General features: G+C 39.5%; 1 protein-coding gene across 4 annotated transcripts in view; it reads right to left on the bottom strand.

The window, feature by feature from the left end:
* CDH2 (cadherin 2) overlaps positions 1-20,601 on the bottom strand; it is a 394,092-nt gene that overhangs the window by 119,389 nt on the left and 254,102 nt on the right. Inside the window, exon 1 of one of the 4 annotated variants that reach the window (XM_081563144.1) lies at positions 11,273-11,502. The exons of the other annotated variants lie outside the window; for them this stretch is intronic. The gene's annotated coding sequence lies outside the window, so the exon portion shown is untranslated. Of the gene's footprint in view, positions 1-11,272; positions 11,503-20,601 lie in introns of those variants that run through there. 4 annotated transcript variants of the gene reach the window in all.

The following is a 20,601-nucleotide window of genomic DNA, read 5'->3' as shown; positions in this document are numbered from 1 at the left end:
TAGAAGCCAGCAGGAGGCCTATAGCTTCAGAAAGCCATAAAGTGCAGCCTGAACCCAGTAATGATCTGCAGCGGGGTGTCTACTGAGACAAATTCCCTTGGCTAGGACAGATCTGACAGCGGAACTGTGTATGTATAAAACTTCACACCATTTAAGCTACACGTCCCTGGATTTGTAGACGAAACTATCCTCTTTCTTGCTTCAAAAAGCATTAATGGGTTTTTCTACATTTTCTTCCTAAAGGAGACTCCTATTATTATTGGCAATCGCTGATATTCTCCAATCTTCAAAAATCACTAACAACACATTAGACTGCCTACCACCAGCCCCAAGGTATGCTATCATTAAGATGGACTTGGGCAAAGGAAAAAGTAATATAATATTTATTGCCTGCCTGAGAGGCGTTAACAGCCAAAACAAGTTAAAATATATGCTGTCTTTCATTTATTTCTCTAGACATGTCTGGATGAGAAACATCTGGAAATCTCTTAAACCTAAGAATTCTGTAAAGAGGGGGAGGGAGAAGGGAGCGGGATTGTTTCCCTCCTGTCTCAAAAGGAGACTCGCTTCTGAATCTGGGGATTGTATGGAAGTGATCTCTGGGAATTAGAATAGTTTGCCCCAGTCTTTTCCTTTCACTGGCTTCCTAAGAGAGAAATTTTTCCATGAAATACCAGCCAGAGCTTATGGGGATATACCAGAGTATAATGAAGAAGAAAATAAGGAAGGAAGGGTGAAACAGAGGAAGAGAGAGGAAGGAAGGAAGGAAGGGGAAAAAAAGAAAGGAGGAAAGCAAGAAAGGAAGAAAGAAAAGAAACGAAAGAAGAAAACATTTAGAAACTAAAGTAGAAAGAAAGTGAAAGTGTTAGTTGCTCAGTTGAGTCTGATTCTTTGTGATGACCACCCTGGACTGTAGCCCTCCAGGCTCCTCTGTCCATGGGATTCTCCAGGTAAGAATACTGGAGTGGGTAGCCATTCCCTTCTCCAGGGGATCTTCCCCACCCAGGGATCAAACCCAGGTCTCCTGCATTGTAGGCTGATTCTTTACTGTCTGAGCCACCACGGAAGCCTAAAGTAGAAAAACAGGAACAAATAGGGCCACTTCCCCTAGTTCTGAGATATCTCAGAAGAAAGAGACCTGAATCTCTTAAGGCTCCAGTAATTCTGGAGATTTATTTTTCTCATGTTAAGTAAATATTCACTTTATCTTATACTTTGTGTTTTTGTTAAACAGGGCTTCAGGTTTCTGAATACTTCTGGCATGGTTACCATATTCATTTATTCTTTTCCTTTTCTTCAAACCATTTACCAGAAATGTATTCAGATGACAACCTAGCTTCTCATCCCCTCAGAGGACACTTTGGAATGACCCCCAATAAGTTCCACTCAGGGCCTAAAAGTGAGGAGCCTTGAACGTCCAACTTCCTTAGTTTCGTGATGAACTTGCCTCTACTGTTTCCTACTCCCTTGGCTTGTTCTGTTCAAGACCATGAATTTTCAGGTCCCTTCTTGGTTAGCAGTTGCCTACCATTATCAGATTTTTCAGACCCACGAATGTCACAAATGGTGTTGTGCTACAACTCAAGTGCTATGCTTGGTGGCTAGTAAAAAACTATAAATTATACTGACCTCCGTTGGTAGCTCATTTCAACACTCCTCAGTCCCGTTCAGAAAGGGAGCTCTTGGGAGGGGAGCCAGAAACTCAGCCACTAAGGGATTTATCTCCTGTTGACACTTAACTGTTCAGAGACATGATAAGATCTAAGCCAAGACCAAACCAGGATCTCAACTCTATTAGGCATCACAATTGAGAATCTATACAATATAACACCCAGATATTAGGATGCAGGTAATACATTCATTAAAGGGTATCCAAAACAATGCTTTAATAACAGAAGACGTGTTACCCAGAAAAGCACTCGAGTTATATGATAAAAAGAGTCCATCCCAGAGCAAATGTCATAGAGAAATTCTTTGAAAGGACTGCTATTTTCAAATATAAATGCTTCCCTCTCCTAATATGGAAGAGGGATTACTGTTCTACATTCTCAGACACTGGCTCAAGTGCTAAGAATGCTGGCTACACTGATAATCCCGTCATTGTCAACCTCCAAGGAAATCCATGGTCACTTACTACAGAATCGGTTCCTTGTTTTCCCAGAGTGCTGACATTATAGGAGATATTACATCAATATCTCCATGGCAGTCATCGTCATCATCATCATCCCGTCCAATTCTACAATATTAAATTCTGCAGGAGACCATAAGCAAGGGCATCTTAGAGATACAGGGAGACCTCAGTCAGTTCCCTGGGTAATGAGGTGATTAATGCCTCAGAAAAGGACCATCAGGAGCATTTATTTCTCACGCATGTGTGCAAGCTAAGTCACTTTAGTCGTGTCTGACGCTTTGTGACCCATGGACTGTAGCCCACCAGGCTCCACTGTCCATGGGATTCTCCAGGCAAGAATACTGGAGTCGGTTGCCATTTTCTCCTCCAGGGATTGAACCTGTGTCTCCGGTGGCTCCTGCATCGCAGGCAGATTCTTTACTGCTGAGCCACCGGGGAAGCCCTTTATTTCTTACAGGCAATGCCAGACTTGAATGCTGTCTGGGTGTTTGAAAAAGATCACAAAGTTTAATTTCACTCTCCACAGGCTCTGATGATTATTCCTTGAGACACACAGTAAATCTCAGGAAAGGGGCGTTCTGGGGCTTTCTGGTTAAAGTAGTAGTGGGAGGTGGTAGGGTTTGGAGCTACAAAGCCCCCCTCCACTTTCCCTACTTCTTCATCACATATTTGAGAGTCTGCTATGTTTCAAGATTTACATGTCAATTTCTGCCACAACTCTCTATGATAACCATTTGAAAGTACTTAATCATTGGCTTTAAAAGAATTTTTCTTAAGTTCAAAATGTTCATCTGAAAAGTCATAACGCAACTGAATTGAACTGAATGACCTACTTTAGCTGCACACAGGAAAAAGAAAAGACACAGCCAAAGAAGATACTAAATATAAAATAATTTTATCTTCAAAACTAGTTACAAATGAATGTCAAAACTGCAGATATTTCATAAAGAGAAACAGTGATTTTACATGATTTAAAGTAATACTTTTATTTCTAATCAGAGTATTTTTAGATTGTAAGGTTGCCACCTTTAGAGCAAGAGTTCGAACAAAGGCTCTTATGTTTAATGCATCAACAGTTTTCAGAATAATTCCTGATCGCAATGCATGGAATTGTATTGACAACCCCCTTTTCCAAATAGACTCCTTTCACTTTTCAAAGGCAAAACTCTCCCTTTTTTTTTTTTTTACTGCCTATCAAACAGACAAGCATGTAATTAAAACCATTTTATTAATTCTCTTTTCAGTTTAGGTGCCACTGAAAGACTGGTGCTACTCTACTGTTTGAATAATGATTTCTATTATAGTCAACTTGAATCTGAATGGTACAAGGGATAAGTTTTACCATTGGATCAGATGGAAAAAAAAATTAATCTGTAAGTTACAAAAATGTTTATTGTCAGAATCTGAAATCCACAACATGAACACATTTAGCATTTAGAAGGTTCAACTCTTGCAGCATTAATATACATGCTCCTTCAATATGAAAGAACTGCCAAAGCTCACAAAATATAAAAAACCAAAGTAAATTTCAACTAACACTTGAAATAAAAGTCTTAAAAGCATTATCGAAATTTAGTGTTCCACTTGGATCTTTCTTCTCATAAACCAGCAAACTTATAAAAACAAAACCTCATAAACTGGAGGGGAAAACAAACTCTATAAATGTACTAACAAGTAGATGACATGGATTTACATACTTCCTGGTAATGATAATAATCAGAAATTTATTTTCAAAATTCAGATTCTGAAAGCGAGTCTTAGTAAACTCATAATGCATATATTTGTGTGTTTATAGTTTTGGTTTTGTTTGTTCCTTATTTCTAGTGACATTGACATTTTTTCATACTTTTATTGTGATGTAATTCACACATTATGCAATTCACCCATTTAAAGCATACAATTCAACAGACTTTGTTGTATTCACAGAGTTGTACTCACATTATCACAATCAATTTTATTTTTTTAAAGATTTTTTGATATCGACCACTTTTAAAGTCTTTATTGAGTTTGTTACAATATTGCTTCTGTTTTATGTTTTGGTTTTTTGGTCGCAACGCATGCGGGATCTTTGCTCCCCAACTGGGGATCAAACCACACCCCGTGCACTGGAAGATGAAGTCTCAACCACTGGACCGCTAGGGAAATCCCACCGCAATCAATAAAAATTTACCTGAAAGGAAATTGCCCCTCTTGGCCATCACCTCCCTTATCACCCTCAGCCCAACTCTATCATCCAACCCTAGGCCATTTACTGATCTACTTTCTGCCTCTATAGGTCTACCTCCCTTGCTGCTGCTGCTGCTGCTAAGTCGCTTCAGTCGTGTCCGACTCTGTGCAACCCCATAGATGGCAGCCCACCAGGCTCCGCCATCCCTGGGATTCTCCAGGCAAGAATACTGGAGTGGGTTGCCATTGCCTTCTCCAGTGCATGAAAGGGAAAAGTGAAAGTGAAGTCGCTCAGTCGTGTCCGACTCCTAGCGACCCCATGGACTGCAGCCTACCAGGCTCCTCCATCCATGGGATTTTCCAGGCAAGAGTACTGGAGTGGGGTGCCATTGCCTTCTCCGCTACCTCCCTTAGACACCTTCATATAAATGGAATATAAGGTCCTTCGTGACTGGCTTCTTTCACTTAGCATAATGTTCTCAAGATTCACCCAGGTTGTAAAATTAACAGAACTTCATTTCTTTTTGTGGCTGAACGGTATTATTTTAGATGGTTATACCACAGTTTATGGACCCATTCATCAGCTGGTAGACATCTGGGCTACTTCCAACTGACTGCTTTTTAAAATAGTAACTTTTACCTTGTTTTACTTTCTTGACTAATGATAAGTCATCCTATCAAGCTCTATAAAGCATCCTCTCCACAAAGTAAAATAATTTACTTTCTGTTCACGATTATGGTCAAAGTACTAAATGTCCCTGAGAATCTAGGTGTAATAGTTAAAAGCAAGACTATCCATCTTATTGGACTCATTGGAAAAGACCCTGATGCTGGGGAAGATTGAAGGCAGGAGGAGAAGGGGATAACAGAGGATGAGATGGTTGGATGGCATCACCGACTCGAGGGACATGAGTCTGAACTAGCTCCAAGAGTTGGTGATAGACAGGGAAGCCTGGCGTGCTGTAGTCCATGGGGCTGCAAAGAGGCAGGCATGACTGAGTGACTGGACTGCCTGACTGATCCACCTTATACTGGCCTCAGTTTTCTCACTTATGAAATGATGGATTGTCTAGTAATGGTGAAATAAAAATTACTTCTGAGTTTCATGTTTTAGGAATCTACAAATTGATTCTCTACCAAGGATTTCATTGGCTAAATCCATCCAGAAACAGAGGACAAAGGAGCCCCATTGGTTGGTTGGAATAGATCTGGAGGAGTAAAGAGAAGATCCCTCATCCCCAAGCACTTCACACAGCATTTCAAATTTTGAAAGCTAGTGCAGAAGACGGAGAAGGCGATGGCACCCCACTCCAGTACTCTTGCATGGAAAAGCCCATGGATGGAGGAGCCTGCTAGGCTGCAGTCCATGGGGTCGCTAAGAGTTGGACACGACTGAGCAACTTCACTTTCACTTTTCACTTTCATGCATTGGAGAAGGAAATGGCAACCCACTCCAGTGTTCTTGCCTGGAGAATCCCAGGGACGGGGGAGCCTGGTGGGTTGTTGTCTGTGGGGTTGCACAGAGTCGGACACGACTGAAGTGACTTAGCAAGAGCAGCAGCAGCAGTGCAGAAGAGGAAACAAAAACATCAGGGTTGCCTGCTGTAAGTTGTCAACATTATGAGCAAGGATGGTGGTTATTTATAAACACAAAGAATGTTCCAGAGAGTCCAAATGATAAGTAGTCAGTGTGCATTTCTGAGGCTTCAAGTAAGTGAAATTAACAAGTACACACATACAAACACTCGTAATGTCACTATCATGACCACTTTGAACAATCTGAGAAGGAACACTCAGATAAATGTTCTCAACCAGCACAAAACTTATCAACAAATTAAAAATAAACCGACTTTACTCATACAGCCGATAATGCAGACACTTGGTATTAAAAGCAGAAGTGTTAACAGCATGACCAAAATAGCTTCATTAAGCCTTGTGGCAAGGTTATGACACCTAATGTTCATACATGAAGACAGTGACATTAGCTACTATCAATCAGTAGCAGAAGTTTTAAGACTAAACTTGGTCTTAAAAAGGTTGACAAGAAATGCCCTCTAGCTAAAGAGCCGTGGAGCCAAGAACTAACTCATCATGGTGAACTACATCCCAGGCTGTTCCATTAACTAGTGACTAATTTGACACAATCTGGTAGGCACCAAGCTGGTGAAAGGCTATTCAACCTGAAATCTGTTTAATAACATAAAAAACTTACATTAAATTAGAAAATGACAAGTCATTCCCTACCATATAATAAACCATCTTTATTCTTCCTTTCTCTTGCTATTTTTGGAGAATAGTCATGTATTACTCAAGGAGCATATTCCTGGATACTCCCTTAATTCTGAGACTAAGTCTGATAAATGATTGAATTACTTCTGTTTACCACAGGAAGTAGAACCACCATGAAAGCTCACTCAGAACAATCATTTTGAGATTATAGTAATCATGACACATATTTTTACTTGGGAAGATGCACATTATTTCAGAATTTATGCAAAAAATTTTCTATATATCTTTACAGTAAGTATTTTCAATTTTAGAAATTTGATAACACTGACACTGTAATGCTACCCTTCGCTTGTCTTCTTGATGTAGAATGACATGTTCCTTAGAATTTTTTCAAGGCAACAATTTAAAAAAGGTCTATATGATTATTCTTTCAGTGGAAAAAAAGAGTCAGTTTTTTTCTGAACCTCCAATAGTACTCCTACGCAATGGAAACTGAATTTCATTCTTCCCAAAGGAACTATCTTCCTCATTTTGTCCTCCATCTGTAATAGTAATCCTATTTTTTCATTCCAAGTGTCCGAAACCAAGAGACCCATTGACAACCAACTCATTTTAACCTTACTTTCCAGGCTATCTTTCAGGTGGACAGCCTTAAGCACTCCTCCCTAAGATCCTAAGAATAAAAGACATGCAATATCTTATCTGGAGATGAGTGGTTCTCAGTCCCTGAGCTTTCATAAGCTTATTTGATACCTGTTAGTACAGTACATGGGGATTCCCTGGTAGCTCAGCTGGTAAAGGATCCGCCTGTAATGCAGGAGAGCCCAGTTGGATTCCTGGGTTGGGAAGATCCCCTAGAGAAGGGATAGGCTACACATTCTAGTATTCTTGGGCTTCCCTGGTGGCTCAGATGGTAAAGAATCCACCCACAATGCAGTAGACCTGGGTTCAATCCCTAGGTTGGCGGGATCCCTTGGAGGAGGGCATGGCAACCCACTCCAGTATTCTTGCCTGGAGAATCCCCATGGACAGAGGAGCCTGCCCAGTCCATTGGGTCCCAAAGTGTTGGACACAACTGAGTGACTAAGCACAGTACAGTACAACACAGCACACACATAAAGGTAAGCTGCCCCACCGGAATGTGAGCTACATGGAGGCATCGACCACCTTTCATGTGGGGGTGGAGTCGCCTCCATAAAGAGCCTGAACTATGTCCAGTGTTGACCATCCAACTTATCTGGCTGTATCTGGAGAACGAGGTACCTCACCCTCCATTTGACCTTGAAAACCCCTGAAGGTTCCATTTCCCTGGAGGCTCTATTTAAAAATGTGATACACAAGCAGTGTCCCAATAGAGAATAATGCAAAAAAAGTGAAGGTCTAGTTTAAGGCCTCCAGTGCATCCCCAACCACAGGAAGCCAGGAGGCAAGGTGGTGGTGGGGGGATGGGGAGGGTAGTGGAGCAGAGGATAAGAAACATAGTGACCAGCCACACAGCTAACCCCATGTACACAGGATCAGAGATGGGAAAACTGGGATGTGGTTGGGGGATATGGCTTTGAATTAGGCAGAAACTCTGAAGATCCAGAAAATTTACACTACATCTATGTATATCTATCTATCTATAATCTATTTATCTATAACATTCTCTTTATGTTCCCTGGTGGCTCAGATGGTAAAGAATCTGCCTGTAATGCAGGAGATCTGGGTTTGATCCCTGGGTTGGAAAGCTCTCCGGGAGAAGGAAATGACAACCCACTCCAGTATTCTTGCTTGAAAAATCCCATGGACAGAGGAGTCTGTCAGGCTACAGTCCATGGAGTTGCAAAGAGTCAGACAGGATGGAGCGACTAATACTTTCACTTTCATTTTCTCTGTATCTATCTTTCTTCTATCTATAACCTTCTCTATATAAGGCACCTTGACAAGAGTAAACGTTGCACATGAAGTATAGTATTTGCAGTTATTGTTCTGCCCTCTTACAACCCCAACTATAACTACTGCCTTCATCATTTATAAAGTGGTTTCATAGTAATTATCTTGAGTCTTATTACCAGACAAGGGAGGTAGGTATAATTACCCTACTCAGTTGTTAAGGCTGGAAAAAGTATATAAAAGTTGCTAAGGTCCTTGTGTGTTGGTGCAGAGGTGGGCTTTGCAGTAGGGGTCCACTGACCACCACTCCCCACTCCAGTCAAGGGGTCATTCCATCCTGCTGCAAGAGATAAACTCCACCAGCCCTGGTAGCAGCCACGGCCCAAATGCAGAGAGCAAAGCATGGAGTCAGGGCATCTGCAAAGGGAACTCCACTAGTCCAGCTTCTGTTCTAAAGCTGGACCCCTCACTAGATCAATCTCTTCGAAATAAAAAAGGCTTGACTTTCTCTGATGCACAAAGGAACCTTCTGGAACATCTACTGTGGGTGGAGCACTGACAACACAGTACACCTGGTCTCAGCTTTCACAGCGCTCCTGGCCTAACTGTAGACAACCAAGTGTAAACAAGCAATTAAACATCCTAAGATAAATGTTTCAGGAGAGAGAGCATAGGTAGAGAGGTGAAATTTCAGGAAATGGTCAAAAAGCACGCCACGCCGCTAATCATGAGCAATCCATCAGTGGTAGGATTCGGATTAAATTACAACTAGATTTTACGTTATTTATTATTCATGAGACATTCTGTTTTCCAATTATTTTTTTCCCTCCTCCACATTAGCCCACCCATCTTAAAGCCTCCAGCATTAATTTGATTTCCCGCCAATAATTTGAAGATAATGATTTGTGTCTTGGTTCTGTCTGCATGGATCTTCCTCTGATAATTTGGAGAGAAAATGATGTGTGTCTCCCCTCTTTTCAGACTGTGGCCTTAGGGATTTTATTCATCGTGGGGGTAGGGCTTGAGCTTTTTCTGACAGATTTAGGGAACAGGAAGACAGAAATCCAGAACTGAACAAATCTGTCGAACTCATTTTCTTGCAGGGTTTTCTGCCAATTTTTGCTCCCTCCCCCCTCCTCCCTTTTTGGGGAAAGTATGCATTTCCCAGTTCCTAAAGGAACAGACTAAAAATGTGCTAGTGAGCAAAAAAGCAGGTGTGTGCAACCTGGAAGGTCATCTCTGCTCCCAGGAGAATGAAGCAGAAAGTTAACAAGGGCAAGTGAATGAGCAAAAGAAACAGGGACAGACGGACAGAAACACATCTGTCCATAACCATCACATAAGGCATCATCAATGCCTTCACAACAGAACACTGGGGACTGCAGGCCACCTCACCTTCCTGCATCTGCAGGACCCTGACTCACCCTCCCTTTATGCCCCCATTAGCTTGAAAGCAGACAAGGAATTAAACCTCTTTTACTGCTAAATAATTAAGAAACCGCTGGCATTCCGATAAGCTGGTGTGCATTTTCTTAATCAGCAACCAACCTGAGTAATTTTGTTTATAAGCTACTTAAGATAAATCCTACCACTTAAAAATTCGAGATGAGCCTATGTACTCTATCCATTTCCTTGAAGTAGTTTGAAGAAGGCTTTCTCCCCTCGTTTTCCCTTTTCATCTCAGGGACTTCACTAGTAACCCTAAAGGTGGTAAGAAAGATGCCTATGGTAGTTCCACTATCATTAGCAAAAGGGACTAGTTTTATACAGCTTTCTTATCAGTCAATTCCCCTTTTAAGATTCTAGATTCAGTCCTGAATATTCATTGGAAAGACTGATGCTGAAGCTGAAGGTCCGATACTTTGGCCACTTGATGTGAAGAACTGACTCATTAGAAAAGACCCTAATGCTGGGAAAGACTGAAGGGAGGAGGAGAAGGGGACGACAGAGGATGAGATGGTTAGATGGCACCACCGACTCAATGGACATGAGTTTGAGCAAGCTCCGGGAGTTGGTGATGGACAGGGAAGCCTGGCGTGTGTCCATGGGGTCGCAGAGAGTTGGACATGAACTGAGTGACTGAATTGAAGATTCTAGAAATTCACTAGACAATAGGAATTATGATACTGCTTTTGATAAAGTCACCAATGACCACTTAATTGCTGAAGTCAATGACTCTGTAGAGGGCTTGTCTTGAAACACACAGCCACATATGATACCTTGAATCCCTTATACCCTTGACCTTAAACTTGCACCCACCCACCCACAATCTAGTGTTGGTTAGTAACTTTCAGTTCCTCTCCCACTTTTCTGCCTTTTTCTTATCACTTTCTTATCTCTCTTTCATATAGGAGTGCCCCAGGGCACTGGCTGAATCTCCTTTGTTGTTGCTCAGTCCTTAAATCATGTCCAACTCTTTGAGATCCCATAAACTGCGCTGTGCTAGGCTTCCCTGTCCTTTACTATCTCCTGGAGTTGGCTCAGACTCAAGTCCGTTGAGTTGGTAATGCCATCCAACTATCTCGTCCTTTGTTGCCCCCTTCTCCTCCGGCCCTCAATCTTTCCCAACATTAGGGTCTTTTTCAATGAGTTGGCTCTTCACATCAGGTGGCCAAAGTATCAGAGCTTCAGCTTCAGCATCAGTCCTTCCAGTGAGTATTCAGGGTTGATTTCCTTTAGGATTGACTAGTTTGATCTCCTTGCTGTCCAAGGGACTCTCAAGGGTCTTCTCCAGCACCACAGTTCAAAAGCATCAATTCTTCGGCACTCAGCCAACTCTCACATCCATACATGAAAAGAGACCTTTGGCCTGTCCAAGCTAATGACCTATGTACCCCGGGGCTAGCCTTATGTAACCGCCATATTACATACCTTCCAGTTTCTATGCAGCATCTGCATCCACGTGACTCTCTTTCCTTTGCGAGCTGACAAAGACCTGCTCAACCTTGGAGACTCAGCCTGTCACAAGTCTTTTCCTTCATCCTCACCACAATTTGGGATGATGACTTGTTAACTGTCTGTCTAACCCACCATTTTCACCAGGTCAGGGACTCCATCCCTCTAGTTAACCAACCGACTCCTCTGGAATTTAGCAAGTAACCAATAAAGAGTTCTGAAACAGGTGAGAAGGTCATAGCTAAATGAAACAGACTAAAACCAAACCAAAACAATAACTTTCCATGAAACGTTTACATGTAGCATGAGGAGAACCTTTCTGAACTTTATATTTTCCATCACAATGTATCATCCTTCAAGCAGAAGTAATCAATTAAAAGACCTTAAATATTACATATTTATCCAGTCATGTATTGATAGACATTTAGGATGCTTCCATGTCTTGATTATTGTAAACAGTGCTGCTATGAACACTGAGGTGCATGTAGCTTGTTGAATTAAGAGTTTACAATGGAATACCATTCAACTATAAAAAAGAATGCAACCTGCAGTCATACGGATGGACCTAGAGATTATCATACTAAGTGAAGTTAGTGAAAACAAAGATAGATCAAACGATCATGTATATGTGGAATCTAAAACATGATACAAATGAATTTACTTACAAAGTAGAAAGAGACTCACAGATGTAGAAAACAAACTTACAGTTACCCAAGGAAACAGGGTAGGGGAAAGATAAATTAGGAGTTTGGGATTAGCAGATACAAATTACTATATAGAAAATAAACAACAAAGTCCTACTGTGTAGCACAAACTATATTCAATATATTGTAATAACATATAATGGAAAAGAAAATGAATATATATATATATACACATACATATATATATATATAACTGAATCACTTTGCTGTACGTCAGAAACTAACATAAGTTAGAAAAGAAAAGAAAAGAAAGATAGTGCTAAGTCGTGTCCGACTCTTGATCTATGGACTGATGGACTACAGACCTATGGACTGTAGCCTGCCAGGCTGCTCTGTCCATGGGATTTTCTAAGCAAGAATACTGGAATGGGTTGCCATTTTCTTCTCCAGGGGATCTTCCCGACCCATGAATTGAATCCAGGTCTCCAGCATCACAGGCAGTTTCTTTACCGACTGAGCTAGGCAGGAACAACATAAGTTAACTATATCTCAAAAAAAGAAAACTCAAAAAGACCTTAAAAAATTGTTTGCTCCCAAGGCAGTAATTTCTGCTCTGTGCTCATATTTGAACATGAGTGGTATCAGTAATTCAAAATAAAAATTCAATGTTCAAAAGCAAGTGAACTCTAGTTGGATTTGTGGGTCACACACAGGGTTATGTGTGTGTATACTTATATACACACATGTATACTCACACACACATACTCACCTAGAGTTCCTATTAGTATCAGAGCTTTTGATATATTAATAGTCAATAATCTTACATAAATTATATAGGTAGTGACACAGAGTATTTTTTTATAATCATGTTAGAGATGCACATAAGCCAGAGGGTACTACAAGAATATCAATGAGAATCAATTATGCCCTGTAATTTGGATTACATTTCCTTCAGTTCTCCAGTGTAAACAAGTCTTCTCCCAAACAGCCCTATTAGTAAATGACATATTTACCACATTGATAAATTTGCCACAAAATTTTCTGACCAAAAAATGTTTTTCTAATGTAGAAAACTTCATTTCACAAGGCTTTTGCTTCATATCCTTTGTTAAGGTTCACATACAATGGTGGCCTTTAAAAAATTTAACAGGCATGTTTTCTAATGATATCTTTCAAGGTTTTATTTTTTATAAAATCAGCATAAATAAAGGATCGCTAAGTTGATTGTTTCTCTTTGAAAAGTATAAATCAAGCTCCTGAAATTCTAGAAAATGAAGACATCGCTTTAAATTCTGGTTTTAAAACTGACCCTGACAATGAGTCTTTAAATCTTTGTATCTTTTAAGGTGGGGGCTGACCTTGAGCCTTCTTAGCTTACCAAAGGCAGACGACAGTGCCACTTTGCTGAGATTGCTGTAAAGATTATAATAAATGGGAAGCATCTGACATGGTACCTCCTGCATCATAAAGTACACCATATGTATGTATAGAATTAATAAAGAAATAAAGCGTGGGGGTGGGGGTATTACAGACTCTATAATCAACATAGATAACCAACAAGGACCTACTGTATAGCACATGGAACTCTACTCAATGTTATGTGGCAGCCTGGATGGGAGGGGAGTCTGGAGGAGAATGGATACATGTATATGTATGGCTGAGACCCTTTAACTGAAACCACTACAACATTGTTATTCGGCTATACCCCAGTACAAAATAAAAAGTTTAAAGTTTGGGGGAAAAAAAAGAAAGTCCCCGAGTTCAAAATCATTTGCCACTAGTCATGTGACCTTGGGAGGCATTACTCAGTATGTCCATGATTCGGAGTCTTAATCTACAAAAGAGGGATAACAAGATGACCTGGCTCCCAGGGTTGCTGCAAGATGCAATCAGATAGTGCCTATATTAGCACAGCACTTAGCCATTCATCCTTTTATTATTTCTACTGTATTCATTTCTTTAGCCTATTGAGGGTGATAGAGGGGCAGTCAGATGTGCCAAAAAAATTCTGGGAAACTAACAATTCTCTGTAAGAACTTTAAAATTAAATTTTGTTTTTAATTCACCAAGTTAGCAAGAGTATTTGATGCCCATCTGTGTCCACATGTACAAAGAGATACAAAGCAGTCATGGAAAGGTAGACTTGATATGCACATGATACTCTCTTCTCAAGCAAAAGTCAAATGTTGCTATGCCATGCTGTACGAAGTTCTGAAATAGTTTGAATGAGGAAAGTTGGTTGTCATATATGACACGTATATATATGAAAACATTCTGTGTAATGCTTGTTTCAACAAAATGGCATTATCTATGATGCTGAATTAACACTCCAGTTTCAACTTTAATGGCTTTTTAGTTTGCTGGTATGGGTTTAAAATTACTTTGCCTTTGTGAGCCATGGATTATAAGAAAGGCTTAACTAGTTTCATATTTTCCGTGTTATAACTAAAATGATAGAATTTAAATCTTCAGTGAAAGCGGCCCCTTTTAAAGTTTCAAGCTTGAGTAATAGTGTTTTTAGGAAATGCATCGATGAGTTCATCAGATCACTCACAAAATTATGCCCAAACATCTTTACCAATCTCTGATAGATGAAAAAGCAAAGAACTGGGAAAATTAAATGAGATGATGCATGAGAAATGCTCTATATGGTACCTGTCTCCTGTTCTTAATAAAGTTTTGTCATTATCATTATATTATGATCATTAATGTAATCACCAGTCATCATTACCTATTGACATATCTATTCATCTTCTACTGTAAGAAGGAAACCTGGGTGCTATTTGCATTAAGTAGCCAAATTGGCAATAAATGTTCATTTTATCTTTCCTATTTTAGATAATCATTGTTTTCTGGTACATTGGCCACACTGCTGTTCTAAGTATGTTCATACTGGGAAAAACCAACGAGTGAGTAACAACATTTAATCTACTTGTTAATAATGGAGTCATAATCTTAGAATAAATATTAAGTGAATGAGTCAGAGATTTCAGAATCTTCAAATTGACTAAAATGGAAATTTGTAAAGGAAGATGCTATCAAATCAGAAATTAAAACAAGATTGAAATAAGTCCTCTAGTAAAGGAAATTATCAGTATAAGGATATCCAAAAATGTCTGCTTCTGTTACACTAAAGCCTTCTATCAGAGTGCCATCTGAAAACCTGGAAAAATCATTATCTTTTAACTTCCTCTAAAATTCAACAGAAAAAAAAAATTAGAACAAATTGCAAACATCTATTGTGTTTTAAAAGAAAAGTAACATTTGTTATCACTAACACTGATTCTCCTTCAATAAAGGAGAAGCTTTGCAAAATTCTAGACACTAAATCAAATCTGTGGCCACTGCAAGGGAGAACCTCATTGGTTATCAAGATCAAAACAGATTAGACTGCATTCAGAGAACACCAAAGTTGGATGTAAGTTTTGTACCAGGAGACATCCATGCCATGACATATACACTTCACTACTCACAAAATGTTCTTGCACACAGAATACATTACCTTCCTTTTGCATTTCCCCTTGACATGAAAACATTTTTCAAAAGATGTGCTTTCCAAGACCCACTTTGTGCTTTCCAAGACCCACTCAAGATGCACTCTGGGCCCCAGAACTCTCCAGATTAACTAAAAGGATTCTCCAGAGCTGAAGGAATTTTTCTAGGTCATCTTAAGCTCCCTGACTTGGGTAAACATTACACTTACTCAATTCAGACATGGATGATGCTCCCGAGGGTCCTGGAGACGCAGAGCATGGCAGGGTGCTGACAATGAGGGGCAAGCACACCAAGACTTCATAAAGGGTGATGGAAAATCACTGCCTCTAAATTAATATCATTTACAGTAGGATTGGAGAAGCACACGTGTAATCATAATGAATAAATGTAAAGAGGTGTTTTTCTGTTTACGTACGTGTGCCCAATAAACAGTATTGGGTCAGCCAGCTAACCACTTAGGGAAAAATTAAGCTTGATCCCCCCCAAAAATTTGTACATGAAAATTGGCAATGCTCACGTACAAATGAGACAGAGAATTATTAATGGATTTCTTGATTCATTAATGTCTTGGAAAAAACAGAGGAGTTTCTGCACTTCAGCAATGGGAAAGGAAGAGCATTGAGGAAGGACTTAAGGAAAGATAGGTGTAGGTGGTAGAGGCCAGGTGGGTAAGGGAGTGGAATGAGGTCACTGCTGGCTTTGGGTCAGAGTGCTTCCTGATCTAACCTGCCTGCCTTACCTCTGAGCCCTGCCCCGCCCCCCCCCACTCCCACTTCCTCACATCTAATACCTCAGCTACACAAAATTCTCCCTTCCAGTACAGTAAGTCCCCTACATGCGAACATGTTCTGTTCTGAGAGTGCAATTGTAAATCCAATTTGTTCATAAGTCCAACAAAGTCAGCCCAGGTACTCAACTAACACAATTGGCTAGATAGTACTGTACTGTGATAGGTTTTGAATACTTTCCACACAAATATCACATAAACAACAAATGAAAAATAAAGAAAATATTTTTAATCTTACAGCACAGTACCTTGAAAAGTACAATAGTACAGTACAACAGTGGATGCATCTTAGCAATACCAGCTGTATCATCCTTGCTTTTATGCTTGCTTCTAGACATCCTGGGCTTGAAATAAAGATGCTGTACTACAGTACTCTATCCAGTATGGTACAATAAAGTACACAAACACCCAGCCACTTGCAGAGGATGCATGCACATGACACTGTACACCAGACATGTGAACCAATAAACCAATATATGTAATTGGACATTACGTATGAACACATGTTCGCATCTTTGAAAGTTCACAACTTGAAGGTTTGCATGTAGGGAATTTACTGTACTGTATTCTTTCAAGCACTCATGCATTTGCACATGGAATTTTTCTATCTGAAATATCTTTCTCCAGTGGAAGAACCCCTACTCATCTTTCCAGACCCTAGGAAAATATTCCCAAACATCCACAGCTTTCTGCACCCTTCCTCTCCTTTCATCCCATAAAAATGACTCCAAAGCCCACTTCTCACTCTTTCCTTGTGAGCATGCTTATTTCACACAGGACTGTGCACCAAATCTGGGTTGACTTAGAATGGGGCATGTCCTCTGGACATTCATAACATCAGTCTGCCACATATGAATCAGAATAAAGCCCACCTTGAGCTGTAATTATTTGTTTACCTGGTTTTAGTAGTGGACTTTCAGTTCCTTAAGCCTACAGGAATACTTCTTATTTATCTTGGCATCTAGCAACATGGTAAGTGCTCAACAACTTTTACAAAATAAATAATGAAAATAGTCTAACAATTACCTACTTATATTAAGATTCCTTCTTACACATAATTTTCAGCTTTTATGTTGTATATTTTTTTCAGTTGAGACTTGGCTAAGTTTCTCAAAGTAAAGATATAGTTCCAAAATAATTCACCTCTTCCTTCTCCTCCATAGGTGGAGATGAGCCATATTTCTCATCTACATTATAAAAACCCTTGTTCTCTAAGCACTCTTCCTATTCCTTTCTTTAACTTCTCCATTAATTCTTAAAATATGGCAAAATAGCCAGAAAATAATACTTTTACAATAGAGGCACAGTAAAAGGTTTACATTATTTCCAATCTTGTGTGGGTCAAAGTCCTGCTTGTATAAAATCAAAAACATATTTAGCTGAATTTGATTATTTGTTGTTCTATCACTATGAACAAAGCTAGTGGAGGTGATGGAATTCCAGGTGAGCTATTTCAAATCCTAAAAGATGACGCTGTTCAAGTGCTGCATTCAATATGCCAGCAAATTTGGAAAACTCAGCAGTAGCCACAGGACTGGAAAAGGTCAGTTTTCATTCCAATCGTAAAGAATGAAAATGCCAAAGAATGTTCAAACTACTGCATAATTGCACTCATTTCACATGCTAGCAAAGTAATGCTCAAAATTCTCCAAGCTAGGCTTCAACAGTATGTGAACCAAGAACTTCCAGATGTTCAAGCTGGATTTAGAAAAGGCAGAGGAACCAGAGATCAAATTGCCAACATTCGATGAATGATAGAAAAAGCAACATAATTCCAGGAATTAAGAAGGAATTGATAATTCCTTTTTGAATTGAAGGAATTAATTCCTTTAGGAATTGAAGTCTGCTTCATTGACTATGCTAAAGCCTTTGACTGTGTGGATCACAACAAACTGTGGAAAATTCTTCAAGAGATGGGAATACCAGACCACCTTACCTGCCTCCTGAGAAACCTGTATGCAGGTCAAGAAGCAGCAGTTAGAATTAGACATGGAACAACCAACAGGTTCCACATTGGGAAAGGAATATGTCAAAGCTGTATACTGTCACCCTGCTTATTTAACTTCTATGTAGAGTACATCATGTGAAACGCCGGGCTGGATGAAGCACAAGCTGGAATCAAGATTGCAGGGAGAAATATCAATAACATCAGATATGCAGATGGCACCACCCTTATGGCAGAAAGCGAAGAGGAACTAAAGAGCCTCTTGATGAAGGTGAAAGAGGAGAATGAAAAAGCTGGCTTAAAGCTCAACATTCAAAAAACAAAGATCACGGCATCCAATCCCATCAATTCATGGCAAATAGATGGAGAAACAATGGAAACAGTGACAGATTTTATTTTCTTGGGCTCCAAAATCACTGCAGTCCAAAATGGTGACTACAGCTATGAAATTAAAAGACGCTTTGCTCCTTGGAAGAAAAGTTATGACCAACTGAAACAGTGTATTAAAAAGCAGAGACGTTACTTTGCCGACAAAGGTGCTTATAGGCAAAGCTATGGTTTTTTATAGTAGTCATGAATGGATATGAGAATTGGACCATAAAGAAAGCTGAGCACTGAAGAATTCATGCTTTTGAACTGTGGTGTTGGAGAAGACTCTTTAGAGTCCCTTGAACTGCAAGCAGAACAAACCAGTCAATCCTAAAGGAAATCAATTCTGTATATTCATTGGAGGGACTGATGCTGAGACTGAAGCTCCAATACTTTGGCCACCTGATACGACAAGCCAACTCATTAGAAAAGACCCTGATGCTGGGAAAGATTTAAGACAGGAGAAGAAGGGGACGACAGAGAAGGAGATGGTTGGATGGCATCACCGACTCAATGGACATGAGTTTGAGCAAGCTCTGGGAGATGCTGAAGCACAGGGAAGCCTGCCGTGTTGCAGTCCATGAAGCCGCAAAGAGTTGTACATGACTGAGCAACTGGACAACAGCAGCAACAACATAGCTGTGTGTTTTCCCTTGATGCAAATTATCCTGATTTTTAATAGATCATGGCTTTAAATTCCATACTCCCAATAAATGTTTCTTTTTTTCCCTTTGTAGGATCAATTTACTTAAAAAAAAAAAAAAAAAAAAAAGATGCTCTGGTTAATGGCTTAAAGTGGAAAAGATTCCTAATTCCAGTTTTGTTATTAAATAAGAGGCAAGATATCACATCCTTAAGGAAAACCTCTGTCAACAAGATAATGTCCCCAAACCACAGCCCTGAACTGTTTAGCAATGCCCTAACATCAAGACTTTAATTCTTGCAGACACAGTGGATAACCTTTTTAAAATGTGAATTACGTTTTTCCAGAGTAAACGTGTCATATGATCACAGAAATTTAAATGATCTTTAAAAACTGGCTCATTAGTTTAGACGTAATATAAAATAAACTTTTAGGAAAGGGAATCACGAGGTCAAAAAACTATCTTCCTACATCTAGCATATAAACTGAAGTTCTCTAGCACAAATTTACCCAGAGTCTAATTCAGGGACTCTGAGGAGTTCTCAGTGACTAGTGACAGATTCCTCAGGGCTGATATTCAGAAGAGAAAGAATATTCTGGTAATTAATTTACCAGAAGGTGGAAGAAAGACAAGACCCTGAAGGCAAAGGAAAAAACTCAAAAGACACTTGCTCTAATGCCAAAGAGAAATGAGCCATGAATTTTGAAGGTCACTACCTGAAATTTAACACAGGCCCAGAGGCCTTGAAAGGGTATTCTAAAAACCTCGAATAACATCGGAATACAGAAACCTGTTTTCATTTCCTATTTAATAAAGCAACTTGAAATACCCCGTTCCTATTCAGAAAGAAATTAAAATTCCACAGATGTTACATTAAAACACAAGTTCACAATGCAAATTGGCTTTTATTCTAAAGATGTCTCACTTTCTAAAATTTTCAAGTTGTCAGGCAGTACCTTATAAATGTCATAATCAGGTCTTTCAAAAGTTAACAGGACAAGACAACAAAGGAAAAGTAAATACTTAAAAAAAAAAAAGTCTTACAACTTTGATTATCGAAGAATGGGGAAAGAAATTACTGAAAGTTTAAAAAGTTATTCTGTTCATAGAGTTTAAAAAGTTATTCTCTTCATGATACTTACAGCTTATCTGTAAAATCATGCTCATGCTAACATTTAACTCAATGACCAACATAATTTATGTATTATACAGTAAATTGCAAAAGGTGCATTTCTCCTACACACCATCAGTTCAGATAATTGAGCACCTAAGATATACCACATCCTGTAATACCAAGAAAGGTATTTAATGGTATTCAAAAGGGTCGTGCCTCATATCTAAATCAGATTTCCAGTACTGCACAGATTTCCCATCAGCTCAGCACCCACAGGAAGATCCCATGGTGTAGGAAATGGTGACCC

Source organism: Giraffa tippelskirchi, chromosome 14, assembly GCF_054371585.1.
Source record: "Giraffa tippelskirchi isolate mGirTip1 chromosome 14, T2T-mGirTip1v1.2.pri, whole genome shotgun sequence".
Taxonomy (NCBI): Eukaryota; Metazoa; Chordata; class Mammalia; order Artiodactyla; family Giraffidae; genus Giraffa; species Giraffa tippelskirchi.
Note: the sequence above shows the minus strand (reverse complement) of the source record. Positions and strands in the feature narration are given on the sequence as shown.